This window comes from Macrotis lagotis, chromosome 2 (assembly GCF_037893015.1).
Source record: "Macrotis lagotis isolate mMagLag1 chromosome 2, bilby.v1.9.chrom.fasta, whole genome shotgun sequence".
NCBI lineage: Eukaryota > Metazoa > Chordata > Mammalia > Peramelemorphia > Peramelidae > Macrotis > Macrotis lagotis.
The window spans coordinates 302,299,551-302,325,232 of NC_133659.1; the positions used below are offsets into that span (position 1 = coordinate 302,299,551).

The 25,682-nt window shown below is 32.8% G+C and overlaps 1 long non-coding RNA gene across 1 annotated transcript in view; it reads right to left on the reverse strand.

The window, feature by feature from the left end:
- Positions 1-5,715: 5,715 nt before the first annotated feature.
- LOC141511759 (uncharacterized) overlaps positions 5,716-25,682 on the reverse strand; it is a 58,680-nt gene continuing 38,713 nt past the window's right edge. Inside the window, exon 3 of the long non-coding RNA XR_012475390.1 lies at positions 5,716-6,123. This is a non-coding gene — a long non-coding RNA (uncharacterized LOC141511759). The remainder of the gene's footprint in view (positions 6,124-25,682) is intronic.

Consider the following 25,682-nt stretch of genomic DNA (forward strand, 5'->3'; position numbering starts at 1 on the left):
GCAGATTGAGGTCAGTAAAAATTCTGAGTAATTTTCTAAAGGCTGTCCTATATGCCTTTTTCTATCCAATTCTGAACCCTGATAATTGTCCATTTTCAGAGAAAAATACAGCTATAGGAAATCAAAGGTTTAATGCACATTTGCTTGGTAAGGGGATTTGTACCTATATTCTTATGGATGTGTTTCAAACATTTGTTTTGCTGTTATTTTTAGGTTTTTGTTTTGTTATTAGAGGGACATATACATATATACATGCATACATATACACATAAGTACATGTAATGTTTTATAGGAAAGAATGAATGAGATGATGTCTTTGTAGGCATTATAGGAAATAAAAACCTGAAAAGAATCAAAAACATCACCTCTGGAATACCTCTTCCTCTAAAAAAATTAAGATAAATATCATAGAAAGGTCAATTGAAAGGGAAATGATGGGTATGATCAGGTTGAATCATATAACCAATGATTATCTTAAGAGAAAAACAAAAAACAGAAAGTTATCAGAGAGATGTAGGACAGGGATGAAAAATAAATTGGTCAAACAGTAAGTCAAAGGGATGAAAGAGACAGAATGATTTACTGTGATTTTGATCGCATAGGGAAAAGGAAAGAAGACCTTTAGTATAATAGGTATACCCCACGTGGTAGACTCTCATCTTCCTTTAAACCCTGTGCAAGCTGCCTTCTGAACTCATCATTCATTTGAAGCTGTTCTCTCCAAAGGTACCATTGAACTTATAATTATCAAATTTAAGGATATATGCTCATTCCTCTTCCTTTGTAATCTGTCTGCAACAATCGCCAATCTCTACTCCTTTGAGTAGTCCCAGTTTCTCCAATGGTGCTTCCTGATTGTTGAAAGTCATGAGAAGTAAGTCCCTTCCAAATGCAGTCAGGAACTATCAGACTTGATGGATTTTTAAAACCCAGAAAAATCACCATATCTTTCACTATATCCTATCCTGATGACCAGAATCATTAACTTCCTGAACTCAGTATTTACTAGCTCTTCATAAATATTGCATCAATTAACATTTGATGTTCCACAAGATTCTCTTGTGGGCATTTGTGTCTTTTCCTTTAATGCTATCTTACTTGATGATTTCATCAGGTTCATTAGCCATCTTTATGCAGATGATCCCAAGATCTATATGTTCAGACTTTAGATCTCTCCTAGGCTCCAGTCCTTCATCATCAACTAACTTTTATCAATCTTGAACTTTAAGTCTTATAAGCATCTTAAATTTAGCATGTAAATTGAATTCACTATATTTCTCCCCAAATTCTTCTTATCTTAAGAACTTCCTTATAACTGTTGTGTGTACCTCTAACCTCCAAGTCACTCAGGGACAAAAACCATCTTCTCATTACTTTTAATCACCCCACATATCTAATTCATTGCCTAATCTGTGGAGGTCTTGCTTGATCCCCCTATGAAAATGATATAGTGACAAATATGGCGAGCCCCCTGGCCTTCAGAAATCCATCAAGACTGGCAGTCCCTGATTGTACAAGGTTGAGAATTCTAATTCCTTTAGACAACCAGAAAGTGGCATTGGAGAAATTGGAACTAACCGAGATCAGAAATAGATCTTTTTGCTCCTTTAAAGGAAAAATTAATCTTTATGGATTAGGAGAATAGGAATGACCTAGTACTCCCCAAATTGTAGGTTAGGGGAATGAAAGTATATCAGACCAATATTGCTACATCAGGGTAGTGGAGAAAATAATATGCTGTGAAGGTTGAAATAGTAAGACTTGGTAAGTGATTGTAAACATGGATCAAGTACAAGGAAGTGTGCAAATGATCAGCAAGTTTTAAAGCAAGATGACCAGAAATATGGCTGTGCCTTTAATAGAAGAAATGAAAACTGAATTGGGATGCGTTTAATGGTGAGGATAATTTTCACTTTGGATATGTTGAGTTTGATGTGCCTACAGGGGAGCCAGATATAGCAAGTATCACAGTCAATATTGCAAGACTGCAGCTTAGGAGAGGAAGACTATATATACATTAATGAATACATATTCACATATATACACATGTATATATGGGTATATGTAAATTATATGTATATATATATATATATATATGTATGTATGTGTGTGTGAACTAATGCTTTCACTAACTACTAGAAAGAAATTCAAAGCCAACCCTTACGGAACAAGTGTATTTAGCTTCATCTTTGTATAAAATACTTAACATGATGAGTTACTGCAGCTAATTTGTATTTCTTGTTTTAGGAGGATGATAAGACTTTGCTTTCCCAGGTTCAAATATAAAATGGAGAGAGGAAGGGTATATGCATTCATTAAGTGCCTAAAATGTGCTTATTGTGTGAAGCACTTTATAAATATTATTTTATTCTTAAAACAATCTTGGCAGGTCTTTGCTATTATATAATCATTTTTTAGTTGAAGATCTAGAAGTCAAAAGATGTCAAGTGATTTATCCAGAGTCACACAGCTAGTGGGAGACTCAGGTGATGTAATAACACACTTTATAAATATAATATACCATTTAAGTGTTTTTGATATTTATTACTTTGTTCATTTAATCTACTTCAATAAGGTTAAGATATAAAAAGCCTTTGGGCAAGTAGTCTATTGTACTTTTATTCTTTTATTTTGAATGTTATGGCGATTATTGCACAGGAAGATTCAGTGGTTACTTTTTGTAATTGAATCAAAGCACAGAGGTACAAGTGGATTTCCTGTAGGGTCACTGAAAATATTTTAGGAGCAAATAGGATAACTGTCCCATAAATGGAATTCCTTTTTCAAGGTCTCTATATTTGAAAGTATTCTTCCTTAGTTCCAGAAAATTCTGGAGACATTGACTACTCAGTTTATAAATATCTATTAAAATGTTGTGCTTAAATATCTGTGGGTCAATATTATGTCTGCATTCATTTTGTTTATGTTAATTCTGCTGAATTATCAAGAGTATGTATATATTTTTGTATGCAAATTTGTTGTCCATTAATTTTTGCAAGACAGAGAGCTACTTATATATAACCAGTAGATTGAGTTATAATAAATATCTAATCAGAGCCAAAGTATGTAATTTATAGAATTATGTTGCCCAGTATCTATAATTAATAATCTTCATTAAGAATAACTTTATTTCTTTTTTAAATTATTTTTATTTATGTAAGACAATGGGGTTAAAAATGACTTGCCCAAAGTCAAACAGCCAAATGACTATTAAGTGTCTGAGGTTGGATTTGAATTTAGGTCCTCCAGATTCTAGGGCTGGTGCTCTATCCATTGCTCCACTTGGCTTCCCCTTTTGTATTATTTCTAATTCATCTTCTTCCTCATTCTTTTGGTCTCCATGAAAGAACACAATCTAAAATCATCAATGAATCACCAAACACTATAGCCTGTCCTGATGACCAGAATCATTAACTTCCTGAACTCGGTATTTACTAGGTCTTCATAATTATTGCACCAATTAATATTTGATGGTCCACGAGACTCTCTTGTAGTCATTTGTGTCTTTTCCTTTTATGCTAAAGTGAGGCAGGCATGATATTGATTCCTGAGGATCCAAATAAATGCAAAAAACACCATTGTTGTCCTCATGAAGCTTATAGTCTGGTGGGGGAGCCAACAAACAAATAACTATCCACATATAAGATAAAGAGAAAGGAAGGAATCTTGGAAGGTGGAAAGGGAGTGGGAAAAACCTTTCAGAAAAAGTGGGATTTGATCTAAGGAAGTCAAAAGAGGAGAAACAGTCCAGTCAAAGTAAGCAGCCAGTGAAAAGATGTGGACGGCATTTAGTGTGACATGAGGAATTTTCTTCTGTCTTCTAGCCTGCAGAGATTTGTACTGTGAGTTCTCCATAGTCTCTCTAATTTCTCCTCCTCCTCTTTGATTGCATTCCTGGGATTTTCCATTGTCATCTGGCTCTGGGAAGAGTTTGTGTCACTTCTTCATCTCTGGCCACCTAAGACATTCTAAAGATTTATCAAGCTGTGTCACCGAAAACAGCTACCTTGAATTTAACACTTTCAAACTCCTTGCTCATCTGCCCTATCCCCCACTATACTAATTACAGTACCTCCTGTTGCTCAAGCATTGGAAAAACTGTTTTCAGAAAAGAAGAGAGCTTATCAGGTTAAAAGAAAGCTATCAAATTCAGTGTTCCTATAGTTGTCTGAGAAAGTCACTATTATTATTAATGCCATTTCTATTCCCAGCTAAAGTAACTGTGGCAAGTTAATTGATCTGTTTTATTATGTCAGAGTTGGAAAAAAATAGGTAAAATTCAATTAGTAACATAAGTATCATATTTTACCCCCAGATCTCATTACTCTTTCTTTGTCAACTGTGTTCTTCCCAGACTGTAAGTAATACCTTCTAATGGGTGCAGTTTAGCAATTTAAGAGAACTTACAAAGGGGGGGGGGGAATAAAAAAAAAGCTTTCTTTAATCCATGGAATATGAAACTAGTAATTTCTTTTCTTATTTAATACCATTCAACTTTTATTCTATAAATATCTGATATTTCAAAAGCTTTTTTTCATTTATTTTAGACAAAAAATAAATTAGGAGACAGTTATAAGAAAATGAAAAAATACAAATTAAAAGATGAAAACAAAAAGTTACAAGCAAAGGATCATAACTTTTAATACATGGAATAAGTATACTTGAAAACAAAGTGTTTTTTTTCCATTAGCGTGACTTGATTAAGCACAGAACTATAGCAATCAGGAAACATTTTTAATATAGTCAAATTGCTAAATGGAAAGATTGTTCCCCCTTTTTCAATTTTTGTAGTTGAGGAGAGCAGAGTCATAGAGTTAGAAAAGATCTTAGAGGTTATCTGGTTCATCATCCGCATTTTATGGATAACAAAACTAGGGCCTAAAGAGGTCAAGTGATCTTCTTTAGATCATATAGATAGTAAGTCAGAACCAGGGTAAAAGTTAATAGCCTTCACCTTGAATTTTATCTTGTAAAAAGCCATTTTGTTCATGTTAAGGTCAAAGCATTTTGACATTTTTCAACTATGGGCAATTGGAATTATCAGCATACTCTAATTCCAAACCTCTATCTGTCAAAAAGATAGATGCCTTGGTAGAGTATTAATCTGACAAGATCTAGACTCCTTGGAACCACAGGCAATGAAACAAAACTCTAGGAAGTTCATTTCCTTCTAACCTTTTTTATATGAGAAAACAAAACTAAGGCAATATCTTTTTCTCCAGGTTGAAAGTTGGACTCATCCCAATGGAGGTGTAATTGTACTTGGTTACCAACTCAAGTTACAAGATGAATGTCTCCTTCTTCCTGTCTTCAGTCAGACTTAGAGAGGGAATCATTTATTTTATTGTTCAAAAACAAGCCAAAGGATTCAACAGTAAAAAAACCCAAAACTATACACCAGGGGTCCCCCAAAGGTCAGTCATGGATCATGACTTGGTCCATTGTGGGAAGACATATAATCTCTGGGCACACCTCTCTTTGTTTTCTACTCCTAGAGGTCATTTCTTATGTGATGGGGTTGGGGGTTGGCTAAGCCCTGGTCAGTTTGAAATCTAAGGAGAGAACTCCCCTCTCTGTTCATTATGCTCTGGGATTCAATGTCAAAATCCCCGTCACTCACAAAATGAGGTTTTAGATAAAGAAAAGGATAACTCCCAACCTTGGGAAAAGTTGGAAATGTGATATATTCTATAATTCTGCTAGAGAACCAATTCAATAATTTCACAAACATTTATTATGACAGTTGCTGATTAGTGGAATTTGAGCTTAGAAGTTCCTGAAATGAGGACACGTATTCTCTCCTTTTTCCAAATAAAATGAACTCCCCACCTTCTTCCTCAGGCTAATATTTCAGCATGATCTACAGTATGCTAGAATATGCTAGCATATAGCATATTTGTATTAGAAAAGGAACAGATTCGTCAAATGGCAGATAGATATCAGCTAATTCCACCTTGAGATACAGGACATGTAGCAAATAAAATACGGGTTACAATGTCTTCTCAAAATTTGCTGAATTTTCTTCTATGTCTACCATTTTTCATGCTTCTTGCATTTTATATCTTCTCTTGGTGTTGGATTTTCCAGTTTTCCTTTTAGCGCCATATCTGCTCCTCTGGGCAGCTGGTAATGAAATGGATAGGACACAGACCTGGAGTTAGGAACACCTGAACTCAAACCTGGTTTAGACTCTTAACTAGCTGTATGACACTAGGCAAGTCCTTTAAATCTGTTTGACTCATTTTCCTCCTCTGTAAAAGGAGCTGGAGATGGAAGAGGCAAACCATTTCTATTTCTTAACAAAGAAACCCAAAGTGAAGAGTCAGATGTGAATGATATTTTCAGTTCCATAAGGTGAAGTGGTACGACTTTAACAATCTCTACATGGAAAAAGGAAGAGGCTACATTTATTTAGGTGGGTGTTGTTTCAAATATGGTATAAACACTTAAAATAATTATAATAATGATGATGATGATAAAACACTTTTATATAGAAAATTTTAATGTTTGCAAAGTGTTTGTCCTCACAACAATCCTGAAAGTTTTGTATTATAAACATTCTTTTTTTTTTTTTAGTTTTTGCAAGGCAATGGGGTTAAATGGCTTGCTCAAAGCCACACAGCTAGGTAATTATTAAGTGTCTGAGGCCGATTTGAACTCAAGTACTCCTGACTCCAGGACTGGTACTCTATCCACTGCTAGCTACCCCTTATTTTAAACATTCTTAATTCCATTTAGAGAACGAGGAGGCATTATGATATGATGGACAGAACTCTACCTCTGGAGTCAGTGGGCTTACATTTTAATTTTGATTTATTTAAGGCAATGGAGTTAAGTGACTTGCCAAAGGTCATCCAGTTCGGCAATTATCAAATATCTGAGATTGGATTTGAACTCAGGTCCTCCTGACTTTAGGGCCCATGTTCTATCCATAGTACCACCTAGCTGCCCCATGAGCTTACATTTAAATCCTACCTCTGATGCTTATTTATTGGACAACCTGAGACAAAATATTTAACTTCCCTGAGACCCAGGTCCTTTATCTATAAAATGAATGGTTTGGATCTGATGACCTCTGATTACTAAACCTCTACAACAGAGAGGTTCAGAGAAGAAAACTAATGTGAGAAGCACAAATCTGGAGACAACTCCATCTCAAATTTTCATTCGACCCCTTTGTATCCAACCTGTAGCAGAGCCTTCTGATCTCCTATTGGTCTGATCAGTCACAGTTGGACACTCTGTACTTTGATATCCCATCCTGATGTCATTTTGGTCCTTAGCAAGCATGAAGAACAATGAAGAAGCAGAAATGACAACTTGGTCCTGTATTGTCATTCTTCTTGCCTTTACTTTTTATATCTTCTCTCAGTGTCACAGATTGGATTATAATCAGTTCTCCTGAATATAGGTCTACAACAGTTCATGATACTGTGATATTTTTTTCTTTAAAAAAAATGTCATTTGAGCAAGTGGGTAGAGTCTTCAAGCAATCAGTTAAGAAGTTTGATATGTATCCTTAGGAAGCAGAAATTTGAATTGTCAAGCTGTACAAATTAAGATCCCCATTGGGTAAATGGGAAATTTAGAAAATGAACTAGAAAAGGACATAAAATTTATCTGGTGGAAGAAAAGATTAATAATGTGAAGGCAATGAATGAAAAAAGTGAGAAGGTAGGGAATCAACAGAACAAAACCTACTGCAAAACTATTGTCATCAAAATAGAATGTTACTGAGTAAAAAAAGGAAGAGACTAATTAGTGAAGCAAATTATCTACTGAAAATACAGAAGTAAATTAGCATAGAAAACTATTGTATGATAAACTCAAAGATACTGGCTACTTGGGAAAGAGCTCAATAATTAACAAAATAGAAATCAAGAAAACTGAAAAACAGCCTGCAAGAAACAAAGCATATATCAATATTTTATAGCATATTCCAAGATAAGCTCAAAATGTATATATAATTTAAACATAAAAGGTGATATGATAAGAAAAGTTCTGGAATGTGGAAGAAATTAACAGAGATATCTATGAATAGGGTGAGAGTTCATGACCAAACAAGAGTTAAAAAGTTCTCAGGAGATAAAATGGATCATTTGGATTACATAATACTAAAAAGCTTTTTGTACAAGTAAAACCAATGTAGTTAAAATTAGATTTAGAATTAAAGTAGAAACCTGGGGGGGGGGAGATTTTTTGCAGCATGTTTTTCTGATAAAGTTTTCACTTTTAATATTTATCAGGAACTATGTAAAATGTATAAGATAAAAACTATTCTCCATTTAATGAGTAAAGAATATTATTAAAAGTGTTCAGATGAAGAAATGCTTAGTGACTATCAATAGCCATATTTTTTAAAAAAAATTTGTATCAACTATTATAAAGTGAAGTGAGAATAATCAAGAAAATGATATACAGTAACAAGTCTATTGAAAAGATAAATTCTGAAAGACATAGTCACTCTGATCAACAAAATGACTCAATACAATTCCAAAGAATTCTTGATGAAATTTGTTATTTACCTCCAGAAAGAGAATGAATGAATTCAAAATGAAGCATTTTTTCTTCTATCCATTTGTTTGTTTTCTTTCTGTTTGACCACACACACACACACACACACACACACGCACACACACACACGCACACAATACATATTTCTACCTTTTCAATGATTGAGTGAGGAGAAAAATTGAAACTGAAAATAAACTAAAATTGACTTTTAAGTAATATACATATTAATAAATGATCTTCAAAAGTTATTCATGCATCTGAATGTCATAGTTGGGGCAATAGATATTTTTTATTCATCTGATTTTTCCTACTTAAGTCATCAAATCAAACTTCTTTTTGTAATCATGAATCTTCTTCAGGTGGCTATGCAGTATTTCAGCAAAATAAGCAAATTGTGAAATATAGAAAACTTCTCTACCTATATGGAATTCTTCTTTGACTCGGGTTTTATTTCTTTCCTGTTGTGGCAGTGGCAAATATCCTTCACAAACTCTCATCTCATTCTTTTATTCCTCAGTTGCTATTAATAATTAGATGGTCAATAATATATATTTGCAGTATATATAGATAAGTATATATAATTTTGTTTAAAGGTATATAACCTTTATTTCCAAATGTAAACTTTTCATAGTCCATTTGATAGACATCTACTTTGTTTGCTACTATGAAAAGTGCTACCACAAATATTTTAGCAAATGATCAGCATACCATAATTGTGGTAGATTCTTGTATTCTTTGTAATTTTTATTTTTCTTTCCATCTTTCCTCCCTCCCTTCCTTCCTTCCTCCTTCTTTTCTTCCTTTCTTCCTTCTTCTCTCTCCCTCTTTCTTCTAATGTTACATTTTTATAATATGAATATCAATATATTTTCATGTCATTTCATTTTTGGAATCTCTCCCTCTCCTTTGTAATGATGATATTTTGCTATTCAATTATTTGTTTTACATCATGTGCAAAGCATCAACTTTTCATTAGAATTATTAAGTGATTTCACCACATTGGAGATGGGGTGATCATTCCCAAGTAAAATCATCTGACTTTGGGATCTGAATAGGCATTTATCCTTCCTGTGCAACCATGACATTTTTTTCATAAAAGTCATAGGCAAGCAATAAATTGTTGATATTTTATTTAAAATTTACCAGATATTTGTTGTCAATTATTTTTTCCAGTCATTTAGAAGAGTTAATTTTTGACAATTGATAGTTAATTAAACTCTTTCCTTTAAACCTATGCCTGTAAAAGCTAGAATTTATTACATTTGTTCAGCCTTTGAAAATGGTTTCAAAAATATATTTTATGTTGCATTAAATGTTTTAATGTAGTAGATTTCAAACGGTTAAAGCTATAAAAACTTCAAAGGTTGAAAGAACACCCCTGGGTTTGATTTAATAGTGTTCTCCCTGTATAAACAAAAAACTCTTCCTAAAGGAAAAAGAAAAAAAAAAACTGGATTTTTTCAGATTATCAAAATGATCCATCCGGTTCCAGATAAAAGGTAAGACAATGTATTTAGCTCCTTTGGAATCTTATAGTAAAGTGATCACTTGATGAATTGAGTCTAACTTTCTAACTAGTGTCTATTATAAGCATACTCTGTAATTCATGGTTCTGAGCTACATACATTATGATCAGTATGTCTGCTTAATGGTTTTTGTTAATGCATTTTGAAGATATTGTTAGCTTCAGGAAATATATTTTTCCTTTTTTTTATGTGAGGAACCAATAGTCAAGGAATAACAAAAAAACTTACTCAATACTAGTCAATTGGGGGATTTATTGATTAAATAATTAAAAGTCAATGATTAAATGTCAATTAAAGTGGCAAGCTAAATCACAGAAGAGTACCAGGTTTATGAATCCCCATCATTTCAATAACCCAAATCTCTAGTATGGTTTTACTTATTCATGTAGGTGAAACCACATTCCTAGGAATCTAGATCTTTGACAATTGTCTTGACCCCTAGTCACTGTCTTATTCTAAATGTCTGGCAGATTTTAAGCGTAATTTGGTTTTATATTGATATAAATAAAGGGAGTTATGCATTCCCAGTCTAGAATAAATAAAACCTTAGCTACCTTTGGTATATCAGTTGTGAGTAGGTAAGGAAAGGCTAAACTCGAGGTTGATGGAATTGCTTTGTGACCAGAAGCTATATTCATGGATCTCCATGGTCAATGGAGTAGCTTAAGCTACTTCTACGTGTATATCTCCATCCTCTCCCTGTTTATATCAACTCACTTATATTTATGCTGTTCAACATGTCATCATTTAAAATAAACCCAATCAAATTATTTTAACTTAACACTCAGATAGATAGGATGCAAAGAGTTATTCTCTAAAATGGAATAATCATGAGAAATACTTTCTCTCACCAACACAAATTTGAACAAGAAAACAGATTAGTTATTTATCAAACAATGACTAAGTTTCTGAAGAATCATTTAAAAAACAAAAAACACCCCACCAAAATCCTAACTGGAATGACTGAGAAAATCTATAAAGTAGATTATTGAGACAAATAATAATATATAATTTATAATTGTTATCTTTTGCTATATTCTTGGTTGGTTATATTTAAATTTGTTATAAGGAAATGATATTTTTCCAAATATCTCTAAATCTAATTGTTTCCAAATTTATTTGGATTCACAAAAAGAACATTTTTGAAAGATTATTTAAACATTTTAATTTTGTACAATATTTGTAAGATAAATAATTCAAACTTGAACATATTTAAATATCCTTATTTATCCCATAACCATTAAATATTTTCAAATTTTACTTATAAAACAGATGTTTTCATTGCCATGAATAAATATCATCCATTTTCATTATAGTCACTCATGGGAAAATATGTAGTCACACTAATTAATTGGATTCTCAATTTTAATTTTAAAGAATTATTCAGCAGGGATAGTAATTACTAAGTAACTAGTGAGTTTAGTCTTAAAAATAAAAATAAGATCTGTATTAAAGAAAAAGTTTCTGAAATTAAGATATAAATCTGTTCTTTAAAATATCACCTACATTTCTAATTGTTGCAAAGAAAATTTCAAGATTTGAGAAATCGAAGGAAAGTCATATAGGCTTGTGAAGAAAATCAGAAAGCAGAATAAGATCCATGAATGGACTATTAAGAGATCTTGACTTTAGTTTCTCCTCTGTCACTAACCTGAGTGAGTCATTTGTCTTTGTCTCAATTTCTACGTCTTGATGGAAAGAACATAGATATGTTCTTCTGGGATAGGACTGGGAAACCTTCTGCCAAGGATCATTTGGATATCTATAACATTACTCGCAACCATACAAAAGTATCAATTTGAGAATTAAAAAAAATAGAAAATTGGTCAAACATTTAATTAGTTCCCCCTAAAAATCTCCTAGATTTATTGATTTTTGAGTCCCCACCTGCAGTTGCCATGGCATCACTAGGCCAAATGATTTTGTGGGTCTTATGCAGCCTGGTTATTGCCTGTCTCTGTTCTAGAGGAAGGTGATCATGAAAAAGAGTAGCATATGATGAAGGAAGGAATCGTGAATGTTTAATAAGGAGGAAAAAAATAGCATAAAACAAACCAAAACAAAAAACAACTTAAAGTATGACATCATCATCATTGCTTTCACATATTAAGGGATTTCTTGAAGAAAAGGATTTAAATTCTTCTACTTGTGCCTAGAAGTTTGAATTATGAACAATTGTTAGAAGCCTTAAAGTCAGATTTAGGTCACATTTAAAAAAATGCTTCCCAATATTTGAAACTTCTCAGAAATGGAATTGGCTCCTTTTGTGATACTGGTTTCTTATTTCCTGATGATTTTCAACCTAAGACTGAATGATCACATTTTAACAAATTTGGAGAATATGCAAAAATTAAAAAAAAGCAAATAAGAGATCTTAGGGCAAATCTTGGCCAAAACCCTCCCTCTTTTTCTTTTCAATTTTTTAATTTATTTTGAACTTTGAACAAAAGTAAATAAAAGAAAATTTCTAATTACACAGAATATCATAAGAAGATTCACTATAAAACATTAATTTCCATTTCATACTGTTTACTTAAAAAGCCCTATTTAATAAATTCTACTTATCATTTTCAAATTTGCCAAGCTTTTCTGTGCTGCTCTTTTTTGTTGTGCATTTTTCCTTCTCTACCCCACCAAGAGAAGATCACTATTACACACACACACACACACAATACCAGTTGTTTCTCTTGTAGTGGATAGTATCTTCTTTCACAGGTCCTTTGTAGTTGATTTGAATATTTATAATACTCAAAATGACAGTCATTCAAAATAGTTCTTAAAATAATAATGCTTTTGCTACATACTGCTTTGTACTATGTATCTTGGTTCCACTCCTTTAATTCTTGATCATTTCATGTGCCCCCACTTTTCAAATGAGAAAACTGAGGTCTAGGGAAAATAAGTGACTTTTCCAACATTCACACAGAGAGTAAGACATCAGAAGCAGGATTTGACCCTAGATCCTTTCATTCAATGATGGGATTTAATCAGTTCACACCAGTTTGGCAGAACCAATACCTAATTTTATGTTGCATTCTGCAAACTGGTTGTAAAAATGTCCTTGTAAACAGGGTGCTCTCTACTGTGGGCACTTGGGCAGCTGCCAAATATAGAAATTGGAAATTTATATGCCTTACTCTTTTTTAATGTTTATCTGAGCAACAGCATTTTCTAAGCATCTATAACAATGTTCATTCCATTCATAGGTGACAAAAGTTGACGGAACAATGCTTGTAATATTTGTATATTCATTTCAGGAAATTCATTATACCTTTGATAAAATGTTGCATTTTAATTCCTTCATTTTTGTTACTTCAGTAAATAAACATATAAAGAAAAAAGTGTCAAACAACTATGGGGACAAGCTATCATATGTCTCCTCTTTATGTTTTGCCCAAAAACCTTGCCCGCCCACCCTGAGATATTTTGAGTGGACTGGTATTATATGAATGGTGAAAAACAATAGGAAGTTGGGACACAATGAACCAAAAGAAATATAGATTTCAAGGATTATCTTATCATCCATTTCAGAAACCATGGAAGTGGAAGAAAAAAAAGTTAGAATAGGTAGAAGGAGTTTGGATTCTGCCTATGTTCCAACATTAGTTGCTATGATCATGTGGCTACTTTCACTCCATAAAGATGTGTTTGTTTCTGTGAGTAATATTATATAATCTATATCTTGCATACTTAAAACAGTTATAAGGGCAGAGAACCTGTTGTTGATGTATTTGAATCCCACCAGTTTAGAGGAAAAGCTCCTTTTAACTTTGAGACTTTCAGATTCTATGAAAATTAAAAACATATTAAATCTTATTGCAATTCAATTATTTAAACATTTACTAAACACTAACTTTGCAAAGCACTGATAAAAAATGAAATCAAATAATTTCTACTCTTAAGGAACTTGCCTCAATATTAATTCACATTTTGATAGTGTTTGAAGGTTTGTGAAAAATTTTCTTTACATAAATCTTCTTTTAGGCAGGTAATTCAAAAGGAACATTTCTATTTCATAGAGTTAGAAAAACTGACAAGATTAAGTGAATGAGAAACAAATATGACTGAGATTATGACATGTCATTGAAGCATATTCTATTCTTAGTCCATATCTTCAACAAGCATTATGAATTGTCAATGAACTGGACCCAGTGATAAATCATAGGAAGAGAGCAAGCTGAACCATTTTGTGAAATTATCCAGTGTTTTTAATAATTCTGAGTTGTTTGATTATTCAAAACCCCATCTTTCCATTACTACTAATTTCCAAGTGGGTTTTATGTCTATGAATTGTAAAATTTTACAGTCTCCAAAGAATCAGATTTGGAGAAATCTAAGTAAAATGGAAAACCATATGGTAGACATGTTTGTCATGGCATACTGCAAAATAACAAAATCATCAAAGGTCTATATTACTGGAAAAAAGAGGTAGGAATATCATTACAGTGAAACATTAGTAAATAAACAGGCTAATTACTGTCTTGAAATAATACAAAAAGCAAAAAAGAGACCTTTAGGACAATGAGTAGATATTCTATGGAGAATTTATTTAATAATTATGAAGAGGCGTAGAAAGGTTGTTTTACTAATGGAGGATATATAAATTATATATATATATATATATATATATATGCACAATGATTAAGTCACAGAAGCTCAGCAAGCCAGTGTCAGGTTCAAAATAAGAAACTGATACACTGATACTTTATGGACTATTTTAGCTTACCCAGTGACAGCCAGAATATGTCTCAAAACCCAGATTATCTGACTCTGAAGTTGTTATTCTTTCTTTCTTTTTTTTTAGGGTTTTTTTTTGGCAAGGCAAATGGGGTTAAGTGGCTTGTCCAAGGCCACACAGCTAGGTAATTATTAAGTGTCTGAGACCAGATTTGAACCCGGGTACTCCTGACTTCAGGGCCGGTGCTTTATCCACTACGCCACCTAGCCGCCCCTATTATTCTTTCTTTACAAAATACTGAGTGATTGAGAAAATTATACTTACAGACAGATGCCCATAGTTGGTACAATCAGAATGGAAAATAGAGTTTCAAAGTTTGGTAAGAAATATGGGTTAATAGAAGTCCTCCTATCGGAAACCAAAGGGGACAAATTGCAGCTGCTTGCTTCTAAGGAGGAGTTAAATTTGTCATGTTAAAAAAATACAATTAGAGAAAGCAGATGAAAAGAAGTTATGATCAATACTTTTGGAATACATAGTATGCAAACAGCTTAATTTGAAAAGACAGAAAACTCAAAAGATACATAAAAGTATTCAAGGGCAAATCATAATATATATTGAAATGGTTGGCTTTAGCTTAAGCTAGAAAAGATAGGAAATTAAAACTAGGACAAAGTAAATGGAATTGAAGGATAGGGTGAGATAAAGAGACCAAAATTGACTGCAAGCAAGTAAATTGGCAATAGCTGTCATCATATACACACATATTCAAATACACACATACATACATATATGAATATGTCACAAAAACCTCTATGAAAAAATATTTCCAGTTCCTAGATCAAGACTTATTACCTTGCAGAATCATCAAGAAAACAAATTTCAGAATGATAGAAAGATTTGGACAGTTCTGTTGAATGGATAACAACAGTATTTGACCCAAAGTAATCCCCTTTGCCTGCTTAACTAATAACATTAAAACAAAAATGTAAGGATACATACAAAAGTTAAAACAAAAATGTAAGGACACATACAAAAGTTTTAGGAATATCCCTAGAATAAAAGCAGGGTATAAATTAAATAAGCAACATCGCTTTTAAGATCACATCATTTGTAACTGAAATGAGTTTTGCAGATCATTTCAACAATTAACACTGTAAGCTCATATCTATGGAAAAAATTAAACAAATGATTAAAATGACAATCTTAATCATGTTATTGCCATAGTGATTTTAACATATCCGCTTTTTTATGTATCCAGACTAGATTGGTGATTACTTTCAAAAAAGGAATTCTAAATGAAGAAACTCCCTCTATCAATGCAGATTGTCATTTGATACAGTTCTGGAATTTATTAGCCTAAACTATTGAGAGGTTAAGGGAGTTATCCAGAACCACAAAACGCAAATGTTTTATTTTACTTTATCTTTTTTTTAGCAAGAGTCATACAGTTAGAAAATTTCAAGTAGTCTAAAATTAGATTTGAACTCAAGTCCTCCTGACTCCAGAGCCAGTGCTCTGGGCTATATTTTAAAAGTAAACTTTGAGCCCCTATCTTCCTGGTTTCAAGGCTGCCTTTCCAGAGGAAGCGTGCCTGGAGAGTATTACTGTTTTCAAGTCATTCCTGTGACGTATATTGGTTGCGTAATCCAGAGCAGGTCATTTAAATTTTCAGTGCCCACAGTTATGTCACTAAGATGGCAAATTATAAAGAAGGTACTAATACCCATCTGTAGAAGTTATTCCTTATCTGGGGCTTCCTACATCAAATAAATCATATATCAAATTAAAAATGAATGAATAAATTGATGAATGTATGAAAATTCAAATTTTATAGATATAAATGACTCAGAGCAAGCTAGATGGTACAGTAGATGAAATGCTGAACCCAAAGTGAGGAAGACTCATCATTCTGAGTTAACCGGCCTTAGACACTTACTATCTGTGTGTCCCTGGGCAAGTCACTTCAACCTGTTTGCCTGTTTCCTCATCTGTAAAAAGAGTTGGAGAAGGAAATGGCAAATCACTCCAGGAGCTTTGTCAAGAAAATTTTAATATGAGTCACAAATAGTTGTATATGACTGAAAAACAACAATGTATTTATATACATACACCCCCAGGGAATGCTATGGGTAAGCACACTAGACCTAGAGAAAGGGAACTTTGAGCTTAAATCCAGCCTCAGACAGTTATGATCCTAAGAAGGTTACTTAACTTTGGTTTCCTCAACTCTAAAATGTGCATCATAATAATAATGATGATGATGATGATGATGATGATGATGATGATGATGATGATGATGATGATGATGATGATATCACCTACTGACTCTGAGGATTATTGTGAAGATCAGCAATAATCATTGCAAAGCTCTTAGCAAAGTGTCCAATGAATGTTATGTAAATATTATAATATTAACTATTATTATTATCAAGATTTGCAATGGAAAGTGCTAGCAGTGGGGGCAGGAAGAACAAAGGCTTCATCCTGAAGATGCTTCAAGGTGTTCTGAAGGAAACCATTGATTACAAGACATAATAAAGAGGAGAAAAAGCATTATAGATTTTGGTGTGCCTCTGGAATGTTATATATAAGGAACAAGTAAATCAATATGGAATTCAACAATGAAAGTACCATATAAGAAGTCTAAAACTGGGCAATAGACAGGTGGTTAGAATTTTTAAAGACCAGAGGATTTTATATTTGATCCCAGTGGTTTTTTCTGAGAGAGAAGAGAATGGATAATGTACCTAGAAAAATCACTGGAAAGTAAAAACAAATTAAAAATGGAATATGCAATTTCTAAGGCACTAGAAGGAAAACTTTTACTCTCTATTGACTTAATCATCTTTGTCAATCCTTTTGCTTCTCAATCCTTAATAGGAATACCTGAATCCTGGGACATAATATTCTGTGAAAAACTTCCACCTTCTTAATTAACTCCATTTATACAAACTCAGTTACTTTTTTAATGTGATTTCTTCTTGTTATAATTGTCCCTGCACTGATGATCTCCAAAGTGAATTTATGGACATTTGAAAATTTTGGACTTGATTTGAAGTCAAATTGTGATTCATAGATGATATGTTTAATCAATCAGAAAATGGGGCAATAGGCTGTCTACCAGTTTTCCAAAGATAGAGACAGTCAATCATAGACTTGTCTTCTGTATAATGACATCATTTCCTTCATTCATTTATTGATCAACACTTCCCTACCCTACTCCCTCCTACTGACTTACTGTAGATATGCCAGTTGTAAACCTTTCAGGACAATTTTAATTAATATGTATGTATGTATGTATGTATGTCATATAAATAACAAAGTGTAGTTCTATAAAAGTAAGGAAAAAGTAGTTAAAAAGATAAAAATTAAAATTCCAAAGTTCCCCCTACCTGAGTATGCCCCATTATACCTTATCCCAAATTCCCCTTAGTGTATAAGTTCTGTGTTTTAGGGATTTTGTTGATGAATAAGACTTTCCTTCCCCTCACCTCTATCCCACACACTTTTTCATTTTTGATAGAAATGATTGAATAATCCAGGGTATGAAAATGGATAGCAATTAACATCATAGATCTCATGATTATCTTTCCTTCCAAATCCATCTCTGACTCTACTTTTCTGGAAGGTCACTTACTACTGTCCCTCTATTCTCCCAGATTCTCATCTGTCTTCATAATTTCACAATCTTTACACATACTCTTCAAAATTGCCAGTGATCACTTAACTGTCACTCTAATTTCCTCTTTTCAATCTTCAACTTTTTTGACTTCTTTATAGAATTTGATATTCAACCATTATATTTCTACCTCAATACATTATTTTCCTCTTCTCCAGATTGCTGAAAATAATGGAACATTTCATATCACATAAATAACCAAATAACTTCTATATACATACATTTTTAAAAACTTAGAAACACTTTTCTAAAATTTAAAAATAGGTGCGGCTAGGTGGTGTAGTGGATAAAGCACTCCAGCCTTGGAGTCAGTAGTACCTGGATTCAAATCCGGTCTCAGACATTTAATAATTACCTAGCTGTGTGGCCTTGGGCAAGCTACTCAATCCTATTTGCCTTGCAAAAAAAACCTAAAAAAAATTTAAAAATAATGAACTTTGGAGGATTTTGAATTCACATGTAAAAACAAAAACAGAACAAGAAAACAACAGCAAAAAATACCTTCCAGTTATTTGGAAGAAACATGATTAATATCAACAAATATAGACATTTGCTAGCCAAATTTCTGAGTTGGGGAGAAATGCCTTTTTATATTATTTGGTGAATTAGAGTGAAAAAATGATCACAATGCAGTCATTGAAGCACTTCTATTTAAATCTAAATGTCATTTGTGAAGTACCTTTTTTCCTACTAAGAGATATTAAATCTAATTATCTATTAAATAAACTAAGTTTAATTGGGACTTCAAATCTCAATACTAAGCCAAGACTTTAAAAAATAAACATATTCAATAGAATTGAAATATTTTAGTGAAAATAAAAATATTTTTTTGTAACAGCAATAAATAAAATATTTGGAAAATGCTATTTCTTATTAGCTCTTCTTTTTAAATGCCTAATTTTATAAAATACTCAAACTCATATATTAGCACAGAATATTTTTCCAGAATTGTTAATTTTTATGGCAAATGCAGAAGAAAAGTAAATGGAACAATAGAAACACATTTAGACTTGATGAAAATAAAGGGTACTTGACTTTGGGAATTTCCAGAATATACAGGATTGTCCACATGGGTCATTCACAGAAAACTCCTGGTTATATGTGTGATGTTGGGTGTTTTTGGAGGGGGATAGAACAGTGGAGGCGAATTTTCAAGTAGAGATTATTTTGCTATAGAATTGACTCAATTCTATAGCAAATCAATTCTTTAGCAAAATATTCTCTCCTTCAAAATTCTGCGTAGTCAAATAGTAATTCTATGAGGAAAGATCTATCCAATTGTCCACTGTCTAATCTTCCACTCACTGACGTACAACTAACCTTATCTATTAGCTGTTGGTTGAACTTGATATACTATCCTTTGTTATCTTAGATTCACAATTATTCATATCTACAATGACCTCATTCTTAATCTTTTCCCTTCTGATACTTTTTCCAGCCTCAGTTCATGTGCCTTCTTTGTAAGGCTTTCCCTGATCACACACAGTTGTTAATGTTGTCTCTCCACTTAGGAAAAGAAAACCAAATGGCAATAAAACTTCTTCAAACATTGCAAGATAGGTTATTAGAAAATGGACATATGTATATCAACAAACCCATTCTCAAAAGTGAAGTAAACAAAGGAAATGTAATATTGATGTCTTAGGAAGTCATATGCATTCAATTATTGGTGAATTTTTATTAAAATCCTATTGCATGGGGCGGCTTGGTGGTGCAGTGGATAAAGCACAGTCTCTGGAGTCGGGAGTACCAGGGTTCAAATCTGATCTCAGACACTTAATAATTAGCTATGTAGCCTTGGGCAAGCCACTTAACCCCATTTGCCTTGCAAAAACCTAAAAAAAAAATCCTATTGCATGCTCATCTCTAAGATCAGCATTCAGGAAGTTTTTAAATCTGAATTTTATATAATTATACAAATGGGCATATCTTATAATATCACATCAAATTATGCTGTATTATGTCATATTGTATTATGTTATGGTTAATTATATTACTGTATTGCATTGTAGAAGGTAAGCAACAAAACCTTTTTAAAAGTTTGAAATTAACCAATTTAGATATTCTGAAGAAAGTTGTCTTTGAAATTTTAATTACTGAGCTCATGGCCATTCTTATTACACACAATAATTAGACAGACAAAAAGTTAATATATGTATATTTATACATACATAAATATACACATATATACATATATATTTTCCCAAATAATTTTCCTTCAAATTTTGAAATTCTTTAGGTAGCAATAACTGTGAGCAAGATAAGACAGATATGGCATTGTTTTATTTTCTGTGTTTTTCTAGAATATTTAGGTGTTAAATGGAAAACCAAGTCAATTTAAACAAATTTGCAGAAATCAGACAAGTGTTCTGCAGATCTATTTTTTCATTTCTTTTATCTGTTGGATAGTCAGGAAAACCTACAGTCAGACCCTAATATCTAACATATACTGACTGAGACTCAAAGCAAGTCACAAATATATCCTTGCTCTAGGCAATTATCTGATATGGTAAATTACAGACCAGAAGTTAATCTTGATATTTAATATAAGGTGTTTTCTTTCTTATCAGTTAAACATGCCAATGAAATATCTGTGCAATTTTTTTAAAAAACATAAAATGATGAAATAATCATTGCCCTCAAGAAGAAAGACAGTATTTTAAAAAATCTAAAAACTACTAGTCCAACAGGGAAGCAAAAATATGTATGTAAATAATATTCTGAAAATGAAATATGATGGGAACAGAAAGTTTCAAATGAAGTCTTAAGAAAATCTATGGATGAAGAGACCGTTGTCAGATTTATCAAGGAAGGATGCATAAGCCATTGAGTTAGATCTTCTAAAGAAACAAGAAGGAAGTGTGTGTGCGTGCATGTGTGTGTGTGTGTGTATATATGTGTGTGTGTGTGCATGTGCATGTGCATTTGTACCCTAGGTTGGTAGGGTTGATGGTGCTAGTGCTGGTGGTGATGGTGATAAAGTTCCAAGCATGAGGGATGGTTCATACAAAAATCATGCAAATGGCAAAAATAAAAGGTTATATGGTGAATGGAAGGAAGGAAGGTGTAATAGCCCAATGAAACTGAAACTATAGAGTGTAAAGAGAACTGTATGAAATAATGCTAAAGTAGTGAGCATTCATATTCATGAGTTCAAATCTGTTCTCAGAAACTAGCTGTATGACCTTGTGCAAGTCACTTAACCCTGTTTGCCTCAGTTTCTTCTTCTATAATCTGGAGGGGAAAAGTGGCAAACCTCTCTAGTATCTTTGACAAGAAAACCCTAAATGGGACCACAAAGTCAGGAGTGACTGCAAAGACTGAAAAATAACCATAGGTTGAAACCACATCGTGGAGGGATTGAAAGAGAAGACTATGGAGTTGACATTTTATGCATTAGACTATAGAGATCCACTGAAAGTGATTTAGCAGGGAGATGACATGACTATGTGTACGCACTAAGAAAAATGAGCTTGGCAGCTCTGTGAACATGGATAAAAGAGGGCAAAGGATGAAGGCAAGAAGGACAATTTGGAGACCAAATAAGAGAGTCAAAGTGAGATATTATAATGCCTCGATTACAGAAGTGGCAGTATTGATGGGTAGGACAAAAGGAATGTGATATATATATATATATATATATATATATATATATATATATATATATATATATATATATATATATATATATATATGTATCCTTGCCCCTAAACTCTATTTGTATTACCCCAGAAAATTCCAGATTTACTTTTTATTTAGTAAATGGGTGGAAAATATTCTCCAGCAACTCGGAACTGTCTTTCGAAGACTGATTTTCTTCCTCCCAGAAGAATTTTCCTTATTCTATAAAAATCATTAGTCTAAATACCTAAGTATCTTATTAATAGTTTATTATTTATTGTTTAATATTTTAATATAAGTAGGACAAATATGACTCAAAGTTAATTTTCACTCAAAAATCTTTTGTTGAACTTATACTATTGATGTACTACTTCATGATTCAGTACTCTTAAGGTAAGAATTTATATGAACTATATAATAGCTTAAGAGTTACAAATAAATCATTTTCTTTGTTTCATTTTACTCCTACTCAGTGACTCCTTAGACACATCCCTGTCTAAGATTACACTTATATGGAAAAATGTCCTTAAATCCCTTAACAGTATACATAATAGTGATGAGTATCAGATAAAGGCTTATCATTATTTTAATCCACAGAAAATATTGAAAATTCATAGCCTGAAGTTATTTAATTAATACAGTTATCCTGCATTTCTGGTGAATCCTACCTTTTTACCAGGATTGTGAAGTTCTCTATATTCAGAGCCCAACCTTGAGCTGGATTCCGATTAGAAGATAAACTAATTTAGGTTTGTTGGTAGGGTAACCCTCCCCTCCCCCATACTCTGTCTGGTCAGCCCCACTTTTATCCCAAAGATGTATAGGGATCTAACCATATTCAGAAGACCTGGTCTCCTCCTAGAAGCAAAACAAAAAACAAAAATGAACAAACAAAAAAAATATGTGCATTGTTAAACAGCAACTTTCCACTGGGATGTGGGCTGGAAGTCTCACCCCAAAAGAAAATAGACTTGGAGGCGGCTAGGTGGCACAGTGGATAAAGCACTGGCCCTGGAGTCAGGAGTACCTGGGTTCAAATGTGGTCTCAGACACTTAATAATTACCTAGCTGTGTGGCCTTGGGCAAGCCACTTAACCCCATTTGCCTTGCAAAAACAAAAGAAACCTAAAAAACAAAACCTAAAAAAAAGAAAAGAAAAGAAAATAGACTTGGAGTTTTTAGACAGGCAAGCTCCATTCCATTTTGACACATAGTTTGGGAAATTTCATAGGAATATGGAGCAAAGAGAAGGTCTTTTGTTCCTCTGTTTCATGGCCATTTGATGCTTGTTTAAATGTAGGGTTCATCTGGGGAAAAAACTACTTTAAAGGCAGTAATCTTGCATGGCAGTCACATTACAATGAATAACATGAATTCACGCATACTAGCAAACAACTAATAGAGAAGTGATAGAATAGATAGATAGGTACACAATGAAATATATGTTTTCAGACATGGCCAATGTAAGAATTTATTTTACTTGACTATGTATGTTTCTTACATTTCTTCCTCTTCTCCACTCCCATTTGGAGTAGTGGAGAAATTCTTGTTATTTGCTAAATAAATAAATGCTAGATGACTGAATAACTGAATAAATGAAGGAATAAGCAAATAATTAAGTGAATGAATGAACAAATGAATGAAAAAAGTTCTTTTTTTAAAAGGACATGAATTCATCTCACATCATGCTCAGACACTGAAAGACTGTTATAGGAACACTAAAATTTAAACCACTTTATCTATAACATTCAAAGGGCTTAAATCTCTGATCAGATCCTGGCAGAGATGTACACTAACCACATGTTTGGCAATAGATTCACAAAAATGTACTTTAAATAACTTTGAGGAGTTACCTTTCTATTCCAGTTTGTGAGAAAATGTTGAAAACACTTAATTACCATGATGAATCTGTAGTTACTGTCAGTGTTACTATTGGCAACCGAGAAAAGTGATCTTGAGAGTAAGCTAAGACAAGATTATTAAAAGGAAAAAGCTTATAGAAAGTTCACTTAAACCTTGTGCTAACACAGAAAGCATCATAGATGGTCCCTTCAAAGATTTCCAAAGATGGTATCAATTCAGTAATGTTCATAAGTGAACCAAGGACATTTTAATTATGTTAAAAACATTTAATATCTCTAATTGCTATTATTGAATCTATAGTCATATCATTTGATAAAACTCCTTCCCCGTCCCTTTGGACAGCAACAATATATTTCTCTGTTTGGGGAACTGACAATAGAGATGTAGAGAAACAAGAGTGGCATGCCTCAGAGTCAGCAATGTCTAGATTTCACATATATGACCTTTGTGATCGTAAGGAAGTCACTTGATTTCCCAATGTTGCTGAGGGTTTCTAAAATAAGACAGAAATTTATCCGTATTGGTGCAAAGAGAGTCTTTATGGAAGGATCATATTAACATAAAGTTTCAGTGTGAGTCCAAGTTCAGCAGCCTCTCCTCTCACCTCGTCCCCAGTAGAAAGCTTGGTATGGTGTAAAGCCCACTGGTTTTGAAGTAAGAGACCAATGTGTATTGTCATTTGCTAATTATATGTCTTTGGGCATCACATAACCTTACTGGGTCTCAGTTTCTTAATCTGTAAAATGAGACATTTTAACTAAATGCTCAGCCTAACTCTCTGTCCTATAATTTTATGAATATATATAATTACCTTAATTTCAGGAAAACTTCACAACCTCAGATCAAAGGGAATGACCAGATCGAATTAAAGAAAATAAAACAATGAAGTTTTAATTGTGATAGTTCTGTTTAACCAAATATATTGCAAAATAAAAATATAGGAAGAGTATATAATTATTACATCAAAACACCTGTATAAGCAATGTTGACCTTGGCTTATGCAGCCACTTTATTGTTTATAAGTAAATACTACCTCAAAGTGCTTGGAAGGAGAAAAAAAATCTTACCTAATCAAACCTAGTAAGCATATATATAAACTTTTTCATCTTAATTGCAATTCTAAATTAGATGATAGTGAATTATGTTTGCTTTTCTTTCTACCTGTTTACTTCTAAATCTAAAATTACATGAATCAAACTCAAAGTAAGGAACAAAATAATTCTCCAAAAATAAACAATCAATAACAGTTTATTGAACATCTTTGATGTACCAGTTACCATTCCGGTACTACCAAAACCAATACATTTTTAAAGGTTTTTGCAAGGCAGTGGGGTTAAATGGCTTGCCTAAGGCCACACAGCTAGGTAATTATTAAGTGTCTGAGACCAGATTTGAACTCAGGTACTCCTGATTCCAGGGCCAGTGCTCTATCCACTGTGCCAAGCTAACCATCCCCAAAACCAGTACATTTTTATTAGAAGTCTACAACTGTGTATCAATACTTTAGCTATAATGGAAGATTGTTGAGCAAGCGTCAGCATGCCTACCTAACCCCATTTTCCAAGAGGGAAAAGTTGAGGAGCCTGCTTCCAATTAGTCATAATGGAGATCAGAGTATGTGGACTGACTTTGAATTAGAAGGTTTGATCTGATTGCACCATGAAGAACTATTTTGTTTTGGTTCCATTTTGTTTTTTTTGTTTGCTTTATTTTTGCTTCATAACTGGACCTGAATTAATTCAAAAGACACCAGTTGACCCAGAATGTACTGACTTCTTCCTGGATGATTCATCCTGCT